Source organism: Somniosus microcephalus, chromosome 8, assembly GCF_052327205.1.
Source record: "Somniosus microcephalus isolate GS21.2 chromosome 8, FLI_Smic_1.0, whole genome shotgun sequence".
Taxonomy (NCBI): domain Eukaryota; kingdom Metazoa; phylum Chordata; class Chondrichthyes; order Squaliformes; family Somniosidae; genus Somniosus; species Somniosus microcephalus.
The window spans coordinates 198,863,531-198,882,901 of NC_140994.1; the positions used below are offsets into that span (position 1 = coordinate 198,863,531).

At 48.0% G+C, this 19,371-nt stretch overlaps 1 protein-coding gene across 6 annotated transcripts in view; it reads left to right on the forward strand.

The window, feature by feature from the left end:
* The first annotated feature begins 12,942 nt into the window (after positions 1-12,942).
* fam13b (family with sequence similarity 13 member B) overlaps positions 12,943-19,371 on the forward strand; it is a 220,561-nt gene continuing 214,132 nt past the window's right edge. For 4 of the 6 annotated variants that reach the window (XM_085995563.1, XM_085995566.1, XM_085995564.1 and 1 more), the window contains exon 1: positions 12,943-13,179. The gene's annotated coding sequence lies outside the window, so the exon portion shown is untranslated. The remainder of the gene's footprint in view (positions 13,180-19,371) is intronic. The other 2 variants (XM_085995565.1, XM_085995567.1) reach the window with 1 other exon arrangement.

The window sequence follows — 19,371 nt, forward strand, 5'->3', positions numbered from 1 at the left end:
CAGACTTCCAAATCTTTTAAGCAGGAAGAATGTTATAAATCTCATCATCATAAAGAAACTACTCATGAAATAACACTGGAAGGCCAGCTGGCGGCGCCGTCCAAGGAGTATAAATACTCGGGCGTGGGCCCAGCTTGCCCAGGGACATTTTGTAAGACAGCAACTAGTGAAGTACAACTAGACCTCCATGTTCTGAAACAAGTTGATTAAATTGACGTAATAAAACTCACTACGCACTTGGTTTGAGTATAAAGCAAGGCTTTAATCAACTTGTTTCAGAACATGGAGGTCTAGTTGTACTTCACTAGTTCCTGTCTTACAAACTGTCCCTGGGCAAGCTGGGCCCACGCCCGAGTATTTATACTCCTTGGACGGCGCCACCAGCTGGCCATCCAGTGTTATTTCATGAGCAGTTTCTTGATGATGATGAGATTTATAACAACTACCTTGTTTTTGTATTCAATGCCCTTGATTGCTTGATCAGCACCCCATCTTAAACATCCACTCCTTCCACCACCGGCGTACTGTGGCTGCAGTGTGCATTATCTGCAGATAGTTGTCAAGGCTTCTTTGGCAGCACTTTCCAAACCCGTGACCACTACCACCTAGAAAGAGAAGGGCAACAGGTGCATGGGAATACCATCAGCTCCAAGTTCCCCTCCAAGTCACACACCATCCCGACATGGACATATATCGCTGTTACTTCATCATCACTGGGTCAAAATCCTGTAACTCCCTCCCTAACAGCATTGTGGGAGTAACTTCACCACATGGACTGCAGCAATTCCAAGAAGAAGGCATCCACCACCTTCTCAAGGGCAACAAATGCTGACCTTGCCGGCAATGCCCATATACTGAAAATGAATGAACTTCCAGTTAGACCAGTACACTAACTGGTCAATTCATTGACATCATTACCAATACCTGCTCTTGTCAAAACCCGTTTCTTACCTTCTCTCAACCCAAACTCAGTCAGTGCTTTGCTAAAATTGGTGCTTTAAAGTTATGAACAACACAAAGGCAAACTTCTGTAAATTAGTAAAACTTCAAATGACCCCTTTTATTAAATAAATATTTCCCGGCAGTTGTGTGTAGTGCTGTACTTAAGAAAGTTCTGTTGATATTATTTTCCACTCTCTTTTGTTAATACAATATAAATTATCATAGGCTGAGTTTCCCTTTTACCTCGAGTTTATTTGTTCACTCCTCGAGCTTCTGTTTTTTTTAATGATTCTAGTACATCTGAGCTACTCTTCAAGGTCCCTGTCCCATCTCTCTACAGGCTTGCAAGTTTTTGTTTTTAATGCAGTTTTCCTGTATTTTCCTTCTTCCATCTTATTTTCTAAAGATGACCTATTCAAATTTCCTTTGTACCATCATACCTTTTGTCGTTTAATCACTTCTGCCTTCATCCTATCACAGACCTTCTCTTTTGTTCTTTCCTCCCCTCCCCTTTCCCTGCCCCTGCACTTGCTTAAAATCTGTTACATCTCTAACTTCTTCCAGTTCTGACGAAAGGTCATCAACCTGAAACGTTGACTCTGTTTCTCTCTCCACAGATGCTGCCTGACCTGTTGAGTATTTCCAGTATTTTCTGTTTTTATTCAAATTTCCTTATCTGACTGTACCCTATCATCTCCCAAGGTTGCTCTCCAACTATTCCATTGGCTTTGACTTCTCCTCCATCAGTCAGTTTGCAGCCTCCCTTTAGCATCAAGTCCTTTCAATTATCTAAACATTCTCATCTTTTATACCTCTCTTTCTCAATTCTGGGATTTGTCAAATTTAAATACCAATGGCAGTGTTCCACTCTTTGAACTGATTAACATGACTAACTAATCTACCTTATCTTATCTTATCTTATTTTATCTATCTATCTATCTATATCTTATCTTATCTATATATATAAATCGGTACTTCTGTCTGTCATTCTGTCATTCTGTCTGTCATTCTGTCTGTCATCGTGTGTGCGTCTGGCGGGCTATGCGCTCGAAAGTTACAGGCCTAGAAATTGGGTTGTGGGCTCGCCAGGGCTGTAGCGCCAGAAATTTTGCGCCAGCGTTAATGCGGCAGCGCCCGACGGAAATTCGGTTGCGCCGGCCCCAGAGGGCGGCGGGCGCTAAAGGAGGGTTTTAGCGCCTGAAAACGGGCGTTGAATTGGGTTTCCCGGCGCTAATCCCCCGCTGCGGCACCCGATGCGGTGCGGCAGGCTGGGGAACTGCAGGCCTCCTCCTTCTGTTAAGGAGGAGCTGCCTGCAGCCGACAACTGTCCGGCAGATTCCCCCGACATCTGAGCCCGGCACCTCGGGGAAGTGCCGGGCTCGCAGCACACACTCATCAGGGCCGCGGGGGGGGGTGATGCAGGAGTCCGGGAAGGGAGGTGCGGGCAGGCGGCCGCCGGGAACGCGGCCGGCCGCCGCTCCACCTTTATGCGCCGGCGCAAAGGCGTGTAAGAACACTTTTCACATTCGTTAGTTGCGCCTGCCACGGGCGAGGCGGGCGCAACTGAATTTGGGCTTGGGGCCGGGTTACCACGGCAACCGGGACGCTGCGCACACCGATGATGTCATCGATGCCGGCGCAGCGCTACCGGCTAACGCCGATGGTAAGGCCCAAGTCAATTTGCAAAACGGCTATAAGTCCGGCGCAAGGCCCTCTAGCGCCACTAATTGGGCGCTAAGCCCACTCAATTTCTAGGCCACAGGGCGTACCTACGCACGCATTACCTCCAAAGAAAGCTTATGCTTCCGAGACGGTTTTAAGCGTATTTACGTTTCGGCCGGGCTAAAATCGCGCCCGCGGTATCCCAAAAACCTTCAACATTCCGCTCATTAGCATCTCATTATCCGCTCATTAGCGACAGAGTGACCTCGAGGTCGACCAATCGTACGGCGGCATGCTGCCGCGTGCGGCCGGGCCAATCGGTGCGTGTGTGGGCGGTCCTTATCGTTCTGAACCGAGGTGAGTCGCCGCCATCCGCCCCCCCTTCCCCCCCGCCCCACCCCCCTTCCCCTTCCCGCCCCCCCTTCCCCCCCCACCGCCCCCCCTTCCCCCCGCCCCCCTTCCCCTTCCCTTCCCCCTCCATTCCCCCCCTCCCTTCCTTCCCCCCCTCCCTTCCCCCCCGCCCCTTTCCCCCCTCCCTTCCCCCCTTCCCCCCTTCCCCCGCCCTTCCCCCCTGCCCTCCCTTCCCCCCCGCCCTCTCTTCCCTTCCCCCCCGCCCTCCCTTCCCTTCCCCCCCCGCCCTCCCTCCCCCCCCGCCCCCCCCCCAGTCGCTCTCTCTCTCTCTCTTCCAACAACAACATGCCCTTGAAAAAGCCTCGGCACCGCCGGGCACTTCAGCTAGTCTACATATATATTTGATTTATATCGTAGCAGCCAATTCTTCTAATCGGTTAATTAAAATCATTTTACTTTCATACAAATATTCTTCTTTTTTGCTATGTCCTATGCTGCACTGAGAGTCTGACTTCTTCAGGTTGCTATGACTTACTTGTTTGACTACCATCAGCTCCTGCAAGTTCTTGCAGTACATTGATGGCTCATAAAGTAAATGCACTGTGGTATGAAGTACTAAAACACGTGAACCAGGGAATTCCAAGATTTTGCTTTGCTGATCTCAGCAAGGTAGTAATGAAATAAAAACAGAAAATGCCAGAAATACTCAGCAGATCAGGCAGCATCTGTGGAGAGAGTAACAGTTAACGTTTCAGGTCAATGACCTTTTGTCAGAACTGGAAAAAGTTAGAGATGTAACAGTTTTTAAGCAAGTGCAGGGGAAGGGGAAGCGTAGTAAGAACAAAAGGGAAGATCTGTGATAGGGTGAAAGGCAGGAGTGTTTAAATAACAAAAGGTATGATAGTTCAAGGCAAAAGGAGATGATAATGGGACAAGTAAAGAAACAAAAGATAAGCCTCGAAGAGGTGTAAATGGGAATGGCAGGATCATCAACAGCTGCCATCTGAAAAAATAGGGGCAGAGGTTATGGTCTGAAATTGTTGAACTCGATGTTGAGTCCAGAAGACTGTAAAGTGCCTAATCGAAAGATGAGGTGCTGTTCCTCGAGCTTACATTGAGCTTTGTTGGAACAGTGTAAGAAGCCGAAGCTGGAGAGGAGAATTAAAGTGACAGGTGACCGGAAGCTCAGGGTCATGCTTACAGACTGAATGGAGGTGTTCTGCAAAGCGGTCACCCAATCTGCGTTTGGTCTCCCCAATGTAGAGACCACATCGTGAGCAGCGAATACAGTATATTAAATTGCAAGAAGTACAAGTATATTGCTGTTTCACCTGGAAGGAGTGTTTGGGGCCCTGGACAGTAGGAAGGAAGGAGGTAAAAGGGCAGGTGTTGCATTTCCTGCGCTTGCATGGGAAAGTTGTTGGGGGTGATTGAGGAATGGACCAGGTTGTTGCGGAGATTGTGGATCCTTCAGAATGCTGAAAGGGGAGGGGAGGGGAAGATGTGTTTGGTGGTGGGATCACGCTGGAGGTGGCGGAAATGGCGGAGGATGATCCGTTGAATGTGGAGGCTGGTGGGGTGAAAGGTGAGGACAAGAAGAACTCTATCGTGGTTCTGGGAGGGAGGGGAATGGGTGAGAGCAGAAGTGCGTGAAATGGAACAGACACAGTCGAGAGCCATGTCAACCATGGTAGAGGGGAATCCTCAGTTGAGGAAAAAGGAAGACATATTGGATGCACTAATATTGAAGGTGGCGCGTCAGAACAACTGCGACGGAGAAACTGGGAGAATGGAACAGAGTCGTTACAGGAAGCGGGGTGGGAGGAAGTGTAGTCCAGGTAGCTGTGGAAGTCAGTGGGCTTATAGTGGATGTTTGAGGAGGGGAAGGGAAGAGTCGGAGATGGACCATGTGAAGGTGAGGGAAGGGTGGAAATTGGAAGAATTAAATTTTCTAGTCCAGGGCGAGAGCAGGAAACGGCACTAATACAGTCATCAATGTACCGGAAAAAGAGCTGAGGGAGGGGACCTTAATAGGACTGGAACAAAGAATGTTCCACATATCCCATGAAAAGGCAGGCATAGCTAAGACCCATGCGGGTTCCCATAGCAACACCTTTAATTTGGAGGAAGTGAGTGGTGTCAAAGGAGAAGTTGTTCAATGTGAGTACAAGTTCAGCCAGGCAGAGGAGGGTGGTGATGGATGGGGACTGGTTGGGCCTCTGTTCAAGGAAGAAGCAGAGAGACCTCAGGCCGTCCTGGTGGGGATGGAGGTGTAGAGGGATTGGATGTCCATAGTGAAAAGGAGATAGTTGGGGCCAGGAAACTGTTAAAGTGGCAGAGGGCGTTGGAAGAGCTGCAAATGTAGCTGGGAAGAGACTGGACAAGGGGAGGAAAAATAGAGTCTGTGGGGCAAGAGCAGGCTGAAACGATGGGTCTACCAGGGCAGTCCTGTTTGTGGATCTTGGGAAGGAGGTAGAAGTGGACTGTGCGGGGTTGGGGACCTATGAGGTTGGCGGCCATGGAGGGAAGATCTGCAGAGGAGATGAGGTCTGTGACAGTCTTGGAAACGATGGCTTGATGTTCAGTAGTGGGGTCATGGTCCAGGGGGAGGTAGGAGGAGGTGTCCGAGAGTTGGCGTTCAGCCGCCACAAGGTAGAGGTTGGTTCGCCAAACAACAACAGTGCCACCCTTGTCAGCATGTTTAATGACAATGTTGGGGTTGGATCTGAGAATGGAGTGCTGCAAATTCAGAGGGAGGTAGGTTGGAGTCAGTGAGGGGAGCAGAGAAATTGAGACGGCCGATGTCATGCCAGCAGTTTGCAATGAAAAGATTTAGAGAGAGTAAGAGGCCAGAGGGAGGGGACCAGGTAGAACGAGAATTTTGAAAATGGGAGAAAGGGTCAGCTGTGCGGGGGTGAGGCGGGGGGAGGTGTAGTGTCCGTGTGTTGATAGAGACACTGAAGACAGGAGTTGGTTCATTGGTGTTTACTAAGCAAAGTCTGGAGGGGTACTACGGATATAACACAATATACAGGCTTATATAGCCCGAGTGGCCATTACCGGCATTACAGCACATATAGGGCTCTTAAAGGCACATACACTACAATTCCTCCCCTTTTAGCTAACCAGTACATCATATTTTAAGTAATTATTAATTACATGTTATAAGAAAAATAATATACACATTGCTGTAGTTAATTAATTATAAGTCAGTCTCTCTGGAGGCTTCCTGACTCGGTCCGGATAACGCCTCGGTGGTGTAGTAGTTTCTGGTGGTGTAGTAGGTTCTTTTGGCAAGGCTGATTCAGCTTGAATGCCAGTGTCGGGTTCATCGGGTTCCAGTATCACCGGATCGGAGGTAGATATGGGTATCTCTACTTCATCGTTCGGCGTATAGAGTTGTGGTGTAGGTTGTCCCTTTTCGGATGAATCTATGATTTGGTCAGCATGGCGCCTTATTATGCTTTCTCCGATGTCCACGGTATACATCAGTGGTCCTAGTCATGTGCAGGTAGTTCCAGGCTGCCATTTCTCCGTACGGTAGTCCCGGGCCAAAACTTGTTGACCTATCTGGAAGGTTCTAGTTGGCCTTTCATTCATGCCTTGAAACTGCCGGTTCTCCACGTCCCTTCTGATGTTGGGCTTGACCAAATCCAGCCGGCATCTTAGGTTTCTATTGAAGAACATCATGGCGGGAGTTTGGTTGGTAACCATATGTGTTGCATTCCTGTATGCGAACAAGAAGTTATCCACCTTGTGCGGAAGTTTTATGTCTTCATTACCCATGGCCTTTATGGCCTTCTTGAAGGTCTGGACAAACCTTTCAGCCAATCCATTGGTGGCGGGATGGTATGGGGCGGACGTGTAGTGCTTAACCCCATTGTTTTTTAAGAACTTCCTGAATTCTTCGGACACAAATTGCGGTCCATTATCAGAACAGATCTGTTCCGGCAGCCCATTCCTGGCAAATATGGTCCTTAATACTGTGATGGTTTTTTCCGTGGTGGTGGAGGACATCTTTATTACCTCCGGCCACTTGGAGTGTGCATCAACCGCGATTATGAACATTGAGTCCATAAATGGACCAGCAAAGTCGATGTGTACCCTTTGCCAGGGAGATGAGGGCCACTCCCATGGATGTAGAGGGGCTTGTGGTGGAGCGTTTTGGGCCTTCTGGCATCCTAGGCAGCTCTTGTCTTCGATGTCTCCATCGATACCTGGCCACCATACAAACGCCCTGGCTAGGTTCTTCATTTTCACTCCACCCAGATGCCCCTCGTGAAGCTCCTTTAGCACTTTATCCTGGAGTTTGGGTGGAATCACCACTCTGGATCCACACATCAAGGTTCCTCGGCACACTGACAGCTGTTCTCTTCTTGGCGAACCACTGTTGCCAGCATTCTCGCAATGTGCTGGCCATCCCTTCACTGTTAAATCGTAGACCCGTGAGAGCGTTGGGTCATTTCTCGTTTCCCTTTCAATGGCAGAATTTGTTACTGGTAGACATTCCATTATGGTAGAGTGGAACATCTCCACTGGGTCTACTGTAGGTGCCTCTTCTACCGTTGGCAACGGTAGGCACGATAAACCGTCAGCATTCCCATGCTGTTTTGATCCTTTGTATTCTATGTTGTATTGGTGTGCCCCTAGAAAAAGGGACCACCTCTGTAGCCTTTGCGCTGTCATAATGGGAACACTCTTTTTAGGGTTGAATATGGAGATGAGGTGTTGATGGTCAGTCAACAAGGTAAATTTTTGTCCGTGTAGGTAATGGTTGAATTTCTTCACTCCCCATACCAGGCTGAGTGCTTCCCTGTCGATTTGGGCATAGTTACCCTCAGCTGAGTTCAATGAGCGTGACGCAAAAGCTATCGGCCGTTCCGAGCCATCAGGGAATTTATGCGATAATACTGCTCCTATGCCGTAAGGGGATGCATCGCACGCCAGTCTGATTGGCAGTGATGGGTTGTAATGAGCCAAAACTTCTTTGGATGTGATTAAGTCTTTGCATTTATGGAAGGCACGTTTGCAGTCTTCGTTCCATTTCCAAATTACTCCTGTTTGTAGCAGTTCATTAAGAGGGTGTAGAAGAGTTGATAAGTTCGGTAAAAATTTATGATAGTAATTTATTAATCCCAGGAACGACCTTAATTGTGAAACATTTTCAGGTGCTGGGGCTTTTATGACCGCTTCAATTTTTTCAGGTGACTTATGCAACCCTTCCTTATTTATTATGTGGCCACAATATGATATTTGATTTCGGAAAAATTCGCACTTGGGGCAATTTGCTCGTAGGCCCCGTTCTCTCAGCCTAGTGAGCACCTGCTCTAAATTGGCAAGGTGCTCGTTGTCGTTTTCTCCTGTTACAAGGATGTCGTCTAGGTAGCATTGAGTCCCCGGAATCCCTTGGAGGACTTGCTCCATAGCTCTTTGCCAGATAGCTGGAGCGGATGCTACTCTGAAAACCAGTCGATTGTACTGGTACAGACCTTTGTGTGTATTTATTGTGAGATATTTTTTAGAGGCCTCTTCAACCTCCATCTGTAGATATGCCTGTGCCAAGTCAATTTTGGTGAAACGTTTCCCTCCGGATAGTGAGGCGAAAATATCTTCTATCCTTGGAAGAGGATACTGTACCGTGTGAAGGACCGGGTTTACAGTCACCTTGAAGTCTCCACAGATGCGAATTTTTCTCTGTTCTTCAGATTTATGATTCTTCAATGCTTTCTTCATGACTGGGACAATGGGTGTTGCCCACTCGCTCCAATCTATTTTAGATAATATGCCTGCCTTTTCCAAATTCTCCAGCTCTGCCTCGACTGCTGGACGAATTGCGTATGGCACCGGTCTTGCCTTAAAAAACTTGGGAATTGCTGCATCTTCCACTTTTATTGAGGCAGTGATGCCTTTCAAGGTTCCTAGTTTCTCTTGAAACACTTCCTTGGCGTTGGCCAAGATGTCTTTTAATCGTTCAGGTATGATGTCATCATCGTTTTTTTCCTTACTGATCACCGTCAGTGCCTGAATGGAGTGCCAGTCTAAACGTATTTTCCTGATCCATTCACGTCCCAACAGCGGTGGACCACCATCTTGTAGAACGTATAAATACAACTTCTGTATTTCCTTGCCGTTGTATACAACAGGCACCCTTATTTTTCCTTTGGGGTATACTTTCTGTCCCGTATATGTTTTCAAGATAATGGATGTGTCTTTTAAAGGTATATGCGGAAATAGCCGCTCGTAATCCCGTCGATTTATGACGGTCAGAGCTGATCCTGTATCTAGCTCCATTTTAACTGGGGACTCTGCTATTGTGAGGGTAACCCAAATGGTCTGGTAATCTTCTTTGGCAATTACATTATGTAATTTGAGAGAGCTTAGTCTCTTGTTCCCGGAGTCGCTATCGCTCTTCTGGTCTTTGGAGCTACTGTCCGTCATCATTTGTACCTTTCTGTGCTTTTCCTTATTGATTCTTTTCCTGTTAGTGGATTTTTTGTTTCCAGATCGGCACACACGTGGAATGTGTCCCATCTTTCCGCATTGCCTGCATGCTTTGTCCTTGAACCAGCAGTCCCTCTGGTCATGGGTGGATCTGCCGCAGCGATAACATCTCTTGAAACCCCGTGTCATTTCATGGGTGCCGAAGTCCTGTGGCCTTTGCTGTATCTCTGCAGCTCCTCTTGCACTGAAAGCCTTGTCCAGTGTTAAATCTTTCTCAGAAAATAGCCTTTTTTGTGTTCCTACACTTAGGAGACCAGACGAATTTGTCTCGCAGAGAATCTGCCAGTCCTGCCTCGAATTGGCAGTGTAGGGTATCAACAATCTCCTTAAAATTCTTGTCCATTGGTTCGGCTGGAGTGATTAAGTTTCGTAACAGCTTGTATGTCTTTGCGCCCATTAGATCCAGAAGTACTGAAGCTTTTTTCTCACCTTCTATTCCATTTGCAGTGCAATATACCTCCACTCTTTCCACATATGTGGTCCAATCCTCTATCTTGTTATCAAAAACATCAATATTGCCAGAATTAGGCATCTTAGAAAAGATATGGCACTTCCCACGCTTTTCTTTCTTTTCTGCAGAAAAGATATGGCGCTTCCCGCGCTTTCCCGCCGCTGCTGCCGATGACAACGCTGTTTCCCGCGGTTTCCGTTCTTTCTTTCTTTCTTTATTTATTTACAGTTGGAGACTCGTTCCCGCCGGACTCTCTCTGTAGGTCTGAATGCCGACCTGCTTGCAGCTGCGGCCGTCTCCCGAGTGCTCCCTCCCCGTCTGTTGCTGCTTGCCTCCGCCTTCGCCGCTTGGCACAACTGTAGAGCCAGCCACTGGAGTCCCAGCCCGACGCCCAGGAAGGATTACCGCAGTACCTACCACCAGCTTGGCCAGCTGGTGAAACAACAGCTTCTTTCACTTCTTGAGTCTTCTGGATGCCAGAGGAATCGATGTCCTTGAGGTGCTGCCGAATTGTAGGTAAGTCCGTTTCTACTTCGTCGCCACTGTAGTGTCCGTGTGTTGATAGAGACACTGAAGACAGGAGTTGGTTCATAGGTGTTTACTAAGCAAAGTCTGGAGGGGTACTACGGATATAACACAATATACAGGCTTATATAGCCCGAGTGGCCATTACCGGCATTACAGCACATATGGGGCTCTTAAAGGCACATACACTACAGGAGGGGCGGGAAGACTCCTGGCCAAGGAAGTGGGCATGGAGACGAAGGTGACAGATAAAGAGCTCAGCGTTGTGCCGAGCTCAAAATTTATTGAGGTGGGGTGTAAAGGGATGAAGTTCAAGCCTTTGCTGAGGACTGATTGTTCAGGGTCAGAGAGGGTAAGGTCAGAGGGGATAGTGAAAACACAGCAGGAGGTGAGATTGGAAGAAAGGATGGGGTCAGAGGAAAGTGAAGGAGAAGAAGGTTCCGGAGGGGCGTTGGTGTCCAGGAGTTCACAGAATCCCCACAGTGCAGATAGAGGCCATTTCAGCCCATCGAGCCTGCACCGACACGTATCCCACCCTATCCCCGTAACCCCACGTATTTAATCCCCTAACACTAAGGGTCAATTTATCATAGCCAAATCAACCTAACCCACACATCTTTGGACTGTGGGTGGAAACCGGAGCACCCGGAGGAAACCCATGCAGACACAGGGAGAATGTGCAAACTCCACACAGACAGTCGCCCGAGGCCAGATTTGAACCCGGGTCCCTGGCGCTGTGAGGCAACAGTGCTAACCACTATGCCACCGTGCCCCCCTGTTGAAGCTTACGATCCTTGACACCTGAAAGGAAGAAAAAAAGTTTTTTGTTAAAGTGGCGGATGAGGCGAAGGATGAAATGGAACTGCAGACCAGGACAGCTTTGAGAGAGAGTGAGTCGTTGCTGCTGAAAAGAGAGGTTGAGCGTGTGCATGTGGCAGCGCATGGCATTGAGCGTGGATCTCAGAATGTGGCGAGAGCAGTGGTTCGAGGAACGCTGAATATCTTGGAGAAATCTGTAATCCTGGGTGGATCCAAAACATTAAGGGTGGAATTTCAGTTGGAATTCACGTTGTTAACCCCTCGCTTCTGTGAGGAGGATCTACCCCTAACTTGGGGGGTCAGGGTTCGCTGCTTTAGGAGACTCAACACGCCGGTCAGTCTATTGTCACTTTCTCAGTAATACACAAAGTCAGAAACTGTAAAATAAGTAAAGTTTTATTCCGGTAACCGGTACTGGACTTCACCCTGAGAAACCCTTTGTGTTTGCACACAAGGAAGTCTCCTCTAGAGTGCGCCCTTAGACTCATGGGGCTACAATATTTATACATTTTCATAAATTGCAAGTCATCATGAGAATACAGAAAACTAGGCGATCACATGCTGCACAATTCATTTGTTTCTTTTTACAGAGTTCTGTTTAAAATTCACTTTTGCTTTCAACAAAATTCGACCATGAGACTGTCTCCAACAGTTATCTAAACATTCTGTTCCTGTCCTTTCTTATCTATGTGTACTGCATTCCCACAGTCCTGCATCAGTTTTTTACATTTAAACTATTCACTGCATGTCAAGTAGGCCATCATGCTTTGCGAATCATTGGTAAGGCAGTATGGGATTAATCCAGCTTAACAACGTGGAATAAGTCAGAGCTGGAGACAGTTGCTGAGGAGAGATGTGGCTGTGAAAACGAGTTTTGGTAGATACCTGATCAAACACGAGAATGGAAACAGAAAGCAATGAAGATGAACAAGGTAAACTTGTACCTTGTAGCACCTGCATCAGGGTAGTGATGCAGGTGCTACAACTGACCTCAGTATCACTGAGCTATGAATGGGGAAAAATGTCAACTGGGATTCCTGCTCTTGTACATAATCTGTGCTGTAATTCCATATGTGTGGAAGTCTGAAGATAAGATTTGTGTCAGCTGTGATGGTCCCTACTATCAAATAGCCCACTGCCTCTACAACCTCACAATAAAGAATTGCCACTGGGTAAGGCACTTAATGGCCTGCTGTATTTTGTAGTATTTTTGGACCAGCTCTCATTCCAGCACCCTGCAACATTACAGTGCCAGTTTTGACTGCAGTACTGCAGTATTACAGTGCAAACTGATTCCAGCACGCTACTGCATTACTGTGCCAGTTCTGACTGCAGCATTGGTACCTACTCTGACTGCAGCACATATTAACACTTTCATTGTAATTAATGAACCATTACATAATTACAGTATTAATATCCCAAAAAATATTTAATTGGCATTTTACTACGTAATATACGGGATTAAACATTGTTTAGCGCTCCTGTTTATGTCGAATATATAGCAAATTGAATATATATGTGCTGTATTTGTTGAAATGAGTTTTTCCTGGTCGATATTGACCCCGGAACGCGTTGAGCTGCCACTCCCACTCCCATCCCCGGCTCTATAGTAACGCGCTGCCTGACAGCAGCTGCTGGTTTGAGAGTGACGTAATGGCACAGCTTGTCTGTCAATGGCTAGTATAGTCAATCAGGTGATGTAACTTCCTGTAGCAGATTCGGTTGGTGACGCAGATGTTGTCTTGATCATTAGCGAAGAAAATATACGGTGGGGAAAGGGGAAAAAGAAAGTCGAAAGAAAAAGAAAGCAATCCCGGGCGACTGTTGTGCCGCGTAAGCAAGTTACAGCAGTATTTTCCGACGTGACGGCTGGAAATAAAGGAGCCCGGGGTGGTCTGCGCCGAGCTCGGTTGTTTGGGCCCGGACAGGTAAGTGTGCAGTCAGCCCGAGTTCGACTTCTTCGAGCAGCCGCGAAATGTTGTCCCAGCGACGGGGCTGCACTGAGCACGCGCTCGGCTGCAGGGCCAGCGCCAGCTGCGCATGCGCCGCGCTCCGCTCTGAGAGGCGGCCGAGGCTGAGCTGTTGCGGGGAATTGTTGGGAGGCTTGGGCGCGACTTTAGCACTTTTAAAATGAGAGACTGTTTTCTTCACTAAACCCACTTATAATTAATGCACTATATAAACCTCGTCGTATACGTACACAAAACAGGAAATTAACCAGTTTAGTATAAAAATTAGATTTTTTAAATTAAAAAAACAAGGACGATTGCCTTGTTTACTAGTGCCCGCCGTGTCATTTTACTTATAGGAAACGATGTACAAATGCTTTGTACTTAAAAAGGAAAATGCTGTAGTCGACCGACAACAGCTGAGAATATATTGTTTTGCAAGAAATAGTACAGTAACGGGCGTCTTGGCGCAACTGCGTGTTTGTTTTAGTGTACCCCAGGTACGAACGCCTCTAGAATGTTCTGGCCAGTTTTTGGTCGGCTGCTGCGCCAAGCTTCACTTTTATCAGCACGGTTCCGTACATTTGATTCTCTTTTGGTGGGGAGGGGATTGGTCGTAGATCATTCTAGAAGGACATTCAGATGTTTTCAGTGGAGCTGCTAGTAGACATTCTCGCCGTTCAGGAGCGCTGAATTCAGGAAGTTTCGATGCAGTCTGCGGCTGGGCTGACTGGTCAGGATATGGCATCTTAACCGCCTGAGAGGCGATTGTCGGATTTCACTGCACCTAATGAATCGTAATAATAACCTCGCAAATATGTTTAGAGGAAGATTTGGATCGTACGGTTTGTTTTGTACACAACTTTATGGAACTAGATGTCGCATTTCCTCCTGAATAAAAATACTATTCTACTGATGGATAATCTTCTGCAATTATGTTTTGTCCCATTATGCACTCATTTATATATGTCTTATTATTATAAACGAGTAAAGATTATTATTCCCTTTCCACAATTCTGCTCTTGCGAGTTTGTATTTAGTTTTGGACGGATTTGTATTTAACTTTGTAGACCAAAAGATTCTGTTAAGTGATTTTATTTCCTGAATGTCACTTCTAAGTACAGTACAGGTACTTAATAAAAATACGCAATGGTAGACAATCCTTTACAAAATCTTGCACAAGTTACTATAACAACATATGAAACATAAGTGTAAAACGTTGTGGAAGTTAAATATAGATATGTGATTGTAGATTAATCCTTTCCCTACCTCTGCTGAAGGTGTTAATACCATGCTGACATAGAGCTCCTTTTGGAATTACTAATCTTCCAGCACTTCACCCAAGTAGCCATTTCTCATCAATATACCTGACGATGGTCAACTGGTTACTTAACTGTGGGAGCTTCATCCAGTACCTGCATTTGATCTTTTCAGGAAGTTGGGTGGCGGGGAGACACTGGATAGTGATTAGTAGCAAGGACTCTGGCTGACGTTTACTGTCGCTAGCCCAAGGTTGCTGAGGCCATTTGTGTCCTGTCACCCAGCTAATTCTTCACAAACTGGGGATCAAACCTAGGATCGTCCTGGTTGTCATGATTCTGTATCACATTATATTATATAAATAAATATATAGAATACTAGTATCTCTTTAGCTGGAGTACCTGGCGTTGCTGAGGGAACTGAAGAACCCTCTGCCATGTTTATAGAAACATAGAAGATAGGAGTAGGCCATTTGATGAGATCATGGCTGATCATCCAAACGCAGTCTCGGGCGACTGTGTGGAGTTTGCACATTCTCCCCGTGTTTGCGTGGGTTTCCTCCGGGTGCTCCGGTTTCCTCCCACAGTCCAAAGATGTGCAGGTTAGGTTGATTGGCTATGACAAATTGACCCTTAGTGTTAGGGGGATTAAATACGTGGGGTTACGGGGATCGGGTGGGATATGTGTTGGTGTAGGGGTTACGGGGAGCGGGTGGGATATGTGTCGGTGCAGGCTCGATGGGCCGAAATGGCCTCTATCTGCACTGTGGGGTTTCTGTGTGATTCTGTGTGTGAGTACCCCCTACCTGCCTTCTCCCCATATCCCTTGATACCTTTAGCTCTAAGAAATATATCTAACTCCTTGAATATATTTAAAGACTTGGCCTCAACTGCCTTCTGTGGTAGAGAATTCCACAGGTTCACCACTCTCTGGGTGAAGAAATTCTTCCTCATCTCTGTCCTAAATGGCTTACCCCTTATCCTTAGACTATGACCCCTGGTTCTGGACTCTCCGACCGTCGGGAACATTCTACCTGCATCTAGTTTGTCCAGACCTGTCAGAATTTTATAAGTTTCGATGAGATCCCCTCTCATTCTTCTAAACTCCAGCGAATATAATCCCAATCGACCCAATCTCTCCTCATACGTCATTCCTGCCACCCCAGGGATCAGCCTTGTGAATCTTCGCTGAACTCCTTCCATGGCAAGAACATCCTTCCTCAGATAAGGCGACCAAAACTGCACACAGTACTCAAGGTGTGGTCTCACCAAGGCCCTGTACAACTGCAGCAGGACATCCTTGCTCCTGTACTCAAACCCTTTCGCTATGAAGGCCAACATACCATTTTCCTTCGTCACCGCCTGCTGCACCTGCATGCTTACCTTCAGTGACTGGTGCACAAGGACACCCAGGTCTCGTTGCACTTCCCCTTCTCCCAATCTATTGCCATTCAGATAATAGTCTGCCTTTCTGTTTTTGACACCAAAGTGGATAACCTCGCATTTATCCACATTGTATTGCATCTGCCACGCTTCTGCCCATTCACCCAACCTGTCCAAATCATCCTGGAGTTTCTCGGTATCCTCCTCGCAGCACACACACCCACCCAGCTTTGTGTCGTCTGCAAACTTGGAGATATTACATCTAGTTCCCTTGTCTAGATCATTAATATATATTGTGAATAGCTGGGGTCCAAGGACCGATCCCTGCGGTACCCCACTAGTCACTGCCTGGCACTCGGAAAAAGACCCGTTAATTCCTACTCTCTGCTTTCTGTCCGCCAGCCAGTTCTCTATCCAAGTCAATACCTTGCCCCCAATCCCATGTGCCTTAACTTTACACGCTAATCTCTTATGCGGGACCTTATCGAAAGCCTTTTGAAAGTCCAAATACACCACATCTACTGGTTCTCCCTTATCTATTTTCCCAGTTACATCCTCAAAATTCCAGTAGATTAGTCAAGCACGATTTACCTTTTTGTAAATCCATGTTGACTTTGTCCGATCCCTGTCACTGTTTTCCAAGTGCTCAGCTATTACATCCTTTATAATGGACTCTAGCATTTTCCCCACTACCGATGTCAGGCTTACCGGTCTGTAATTCCCCGCTTTCTCTCTACCACCCTTTTTGAATAGTGGGGTAACATTAGCTACCCTCCAATCATGGGTACAGTTCCAGATTCCAGTGAATTTTGGAAGATGATCAGCAATGCATCTTACTATTTCTAGGGCCACCTCCTTAAGTACCCTAGGATGTAGATTATCAGGCCCTGGGGATTTATCGGCCTTCAATCCCGTCAATTTTCCTAACACCATTTCCCCTACAAATACTGATTTCTTTCAGTTCCTCCCTCTCATCAGACCCTATGTTCTCCAACATCTCTGGGAGGTTATTTGTGTCCTCCTTTGTGAAGACAGAACCAAAATATGCATTTAATTGGTCTGCCATTTCTTTGTTCCCCATTATAACTTCCCCTGCTTCTGACTGCAAGTGACCTACACTTGATTTCACTAATCTTTTTTCTCCACACATATCTATAAAAGCTCTTAGTCAGTTTTCATGTTCCCTGCAAGCTTACTTTCATATTCTATTTTCCCCTTCTTAATTAATTCCTTTGTCCTCCTTTGTTGAATCCTAAACTGCTCCCAATCCTCAGGGTTACTGCTTTTTCTGGCCAATTTATATGCCCTCTCCTTGGATCTTATGCTATCCCTAATTTCCCTTGTTAGCCACGGTTGAGTCACCCTTTTTGTTTTATTCTTATCCCAAACTGGGATGAACAACTTCTGTAGTTCATCCATGCGGTCTTTGAATGTTTGCCATTGCCTATCCACCGTCAGCCCTTTGAGTGACATTCCCCCAATCAATCCTACCCAATTCGCGCCTCGTACCATCGTAGTTTCCTTTATTTAAATTCAGGACCCTAGTCTCTGAGTCAACTACTTCATTCTCCATCTTAATGAAGAATTCTATCATATTATGATCGCTCTGACCCAAGCGGCCTCGTACAACAAGATTGCTAATTAATCCTCTCTCATTACATAATACCCAGTCTAAGATGGCCTGATCTCTGGTTGGTTCCTTGACATATTGTTCCAGAAAACCATCCCGTAAACATTCTAGGAATTCCTCCTCCACAGTATTTTTACTAATTTGGTTAGCCCAATCTATATGTAAATTAAAGTCACCATGATGACTGCTGTGCCCTTACTGCATGCTTCTCTAATTTCCCTTTTAATGCCATCCCCAACCTCCGTATTACTGTTTGGAGGTCTATATACCACTCCCCACTAACGTTTTCTGATATCTCAGTTCTACCCATACAGATTCCGCATCATCAGAGTTAATATCCTTCCTTTCAATTGTGTTAATCCCTTCTTTAACCAGTAATGCTACCCCACCTCCCTTTCTTTTTTGCCTATCCTTCCTAAATATTGAATACCCCTGGATGTTGAGTTCCCAGCCTTGGCCACCCTGGAGCCATGTTTTCTGTAATCCCAATCAAATCATATTCGTTTACCTCTATTTGCGCAGCTAATTCATCCAAGAGGGGGAGGGGGAGGGGGAAGGGGAGGGGGAGAGAGAAGGAGAGGGGGGAGAGAGAAGGAGAGGGGGAGGGGGAAGGGGGGAAGGGGGAGGGAGAAGGGGGAGGGGGAAGGGGGGAAGGGGGAGGGAGAAGGGGAGGGGGGAGGGGGGAAGGAGAAGGGGGAGGGGGGAGGGGGGAAGGAGAAGGGGGAGGGGGGAGGGGGGGAAGGAAGGAGGAGGGGGGAGGAGGGGGAAGGAGGAGGGAGAAGGGGGAGGGGAGAAGGGGGAGGGGGAAGGAGGGGAGGGGGGAGGAGAGGGGAAGGAGAGGGGAAGGGGGGAAGGAGAGGGGAAGGGGGGAAGGAGAGGGAGAGGGGAAGGAGAGGGGAGGGGGGGAAGGAGAGGGGAGGGAGAAGGGGGAGGGGGAAGGAGGAGGGAAGGGGGAGGGGGAAGGAGAGGGGAGGGGGAAGGAGGGGAGGGGGGAGGAGAGGGGAAGGAGAGGGGAGGGGGGGAAGGAGGAGGGGAGTGGGGGAAGGAGAGGGGAGGGGGGAGGGAGAGGGGAGGGAGAGGAGAGGGGGGAGGGAGAGGGGAGAGGGGAAGGAAGGGGGGGGAGGGAGGAAAGGAAGGTGGGGGAAGGAGGAAAGAAAGGGGGGGGAGGGGGAGGGGGAAGGAAGGAGGGGGGGAGGGAGGAAAGGAAGGGGGGGGGAGGGAGGAAAGGAAGGGGGGGGAAGGGAGAGGGGGGGTGGGAAGAAGGGAGGGGGGGCAAGAAAGGGGGGGAGGGAGAGGGGGGGGAAGGAGAGGGGGGGAAGGATGAGGGGGGGGAAGGAGAGGGGGGGAAGGAGAGAGGGAGGGGGGAAGGAGAGAGAGAGAGAGGGGGGAAGGAGAGAGAGGGGGGAAGGAGAGAGAGAGGGGGGGGAAGGAGAGAGAGCGAGGGAGAGGGGGGGAGGGAGGGGGGAAGGAGAGGGAGAGGGAGGGGGGGGAAGGAGAGAGAGGGGGAAGGAGCGAGAGAGGGGGGGGGAAGGAGAGAGAGCGAGAGAGAGAGGGGGAAGGAGGCATAGTGGTTAGCACTGTTGCCTCACAGCGCCAGAGACCCGGGTTCGAATCCGGCCTCGGGCGACTGTGCAAACTCCACACAGACATTCTCCCCTGTGTTTGCGTGGGTTTTCTCCGGGTGCTCCGGTTTCCTCCCACAGTCCAAAGATGTGCGGGTTAGGTTGATTGGCTATGCTAAATTGACCCTTAGTAATAGGTGGGGTTACAGGGATAGGGTGGGATATGTGTCGGTGCAGGCTCGATGGGCCCGAAATGGCCTCTATCTGCACTGTGGGGTTTCTGTGTGTGTGAGAGAGAGAGAGAGAGAGAGGGGGGGAAGGAGGGAGAGAGAGGGGG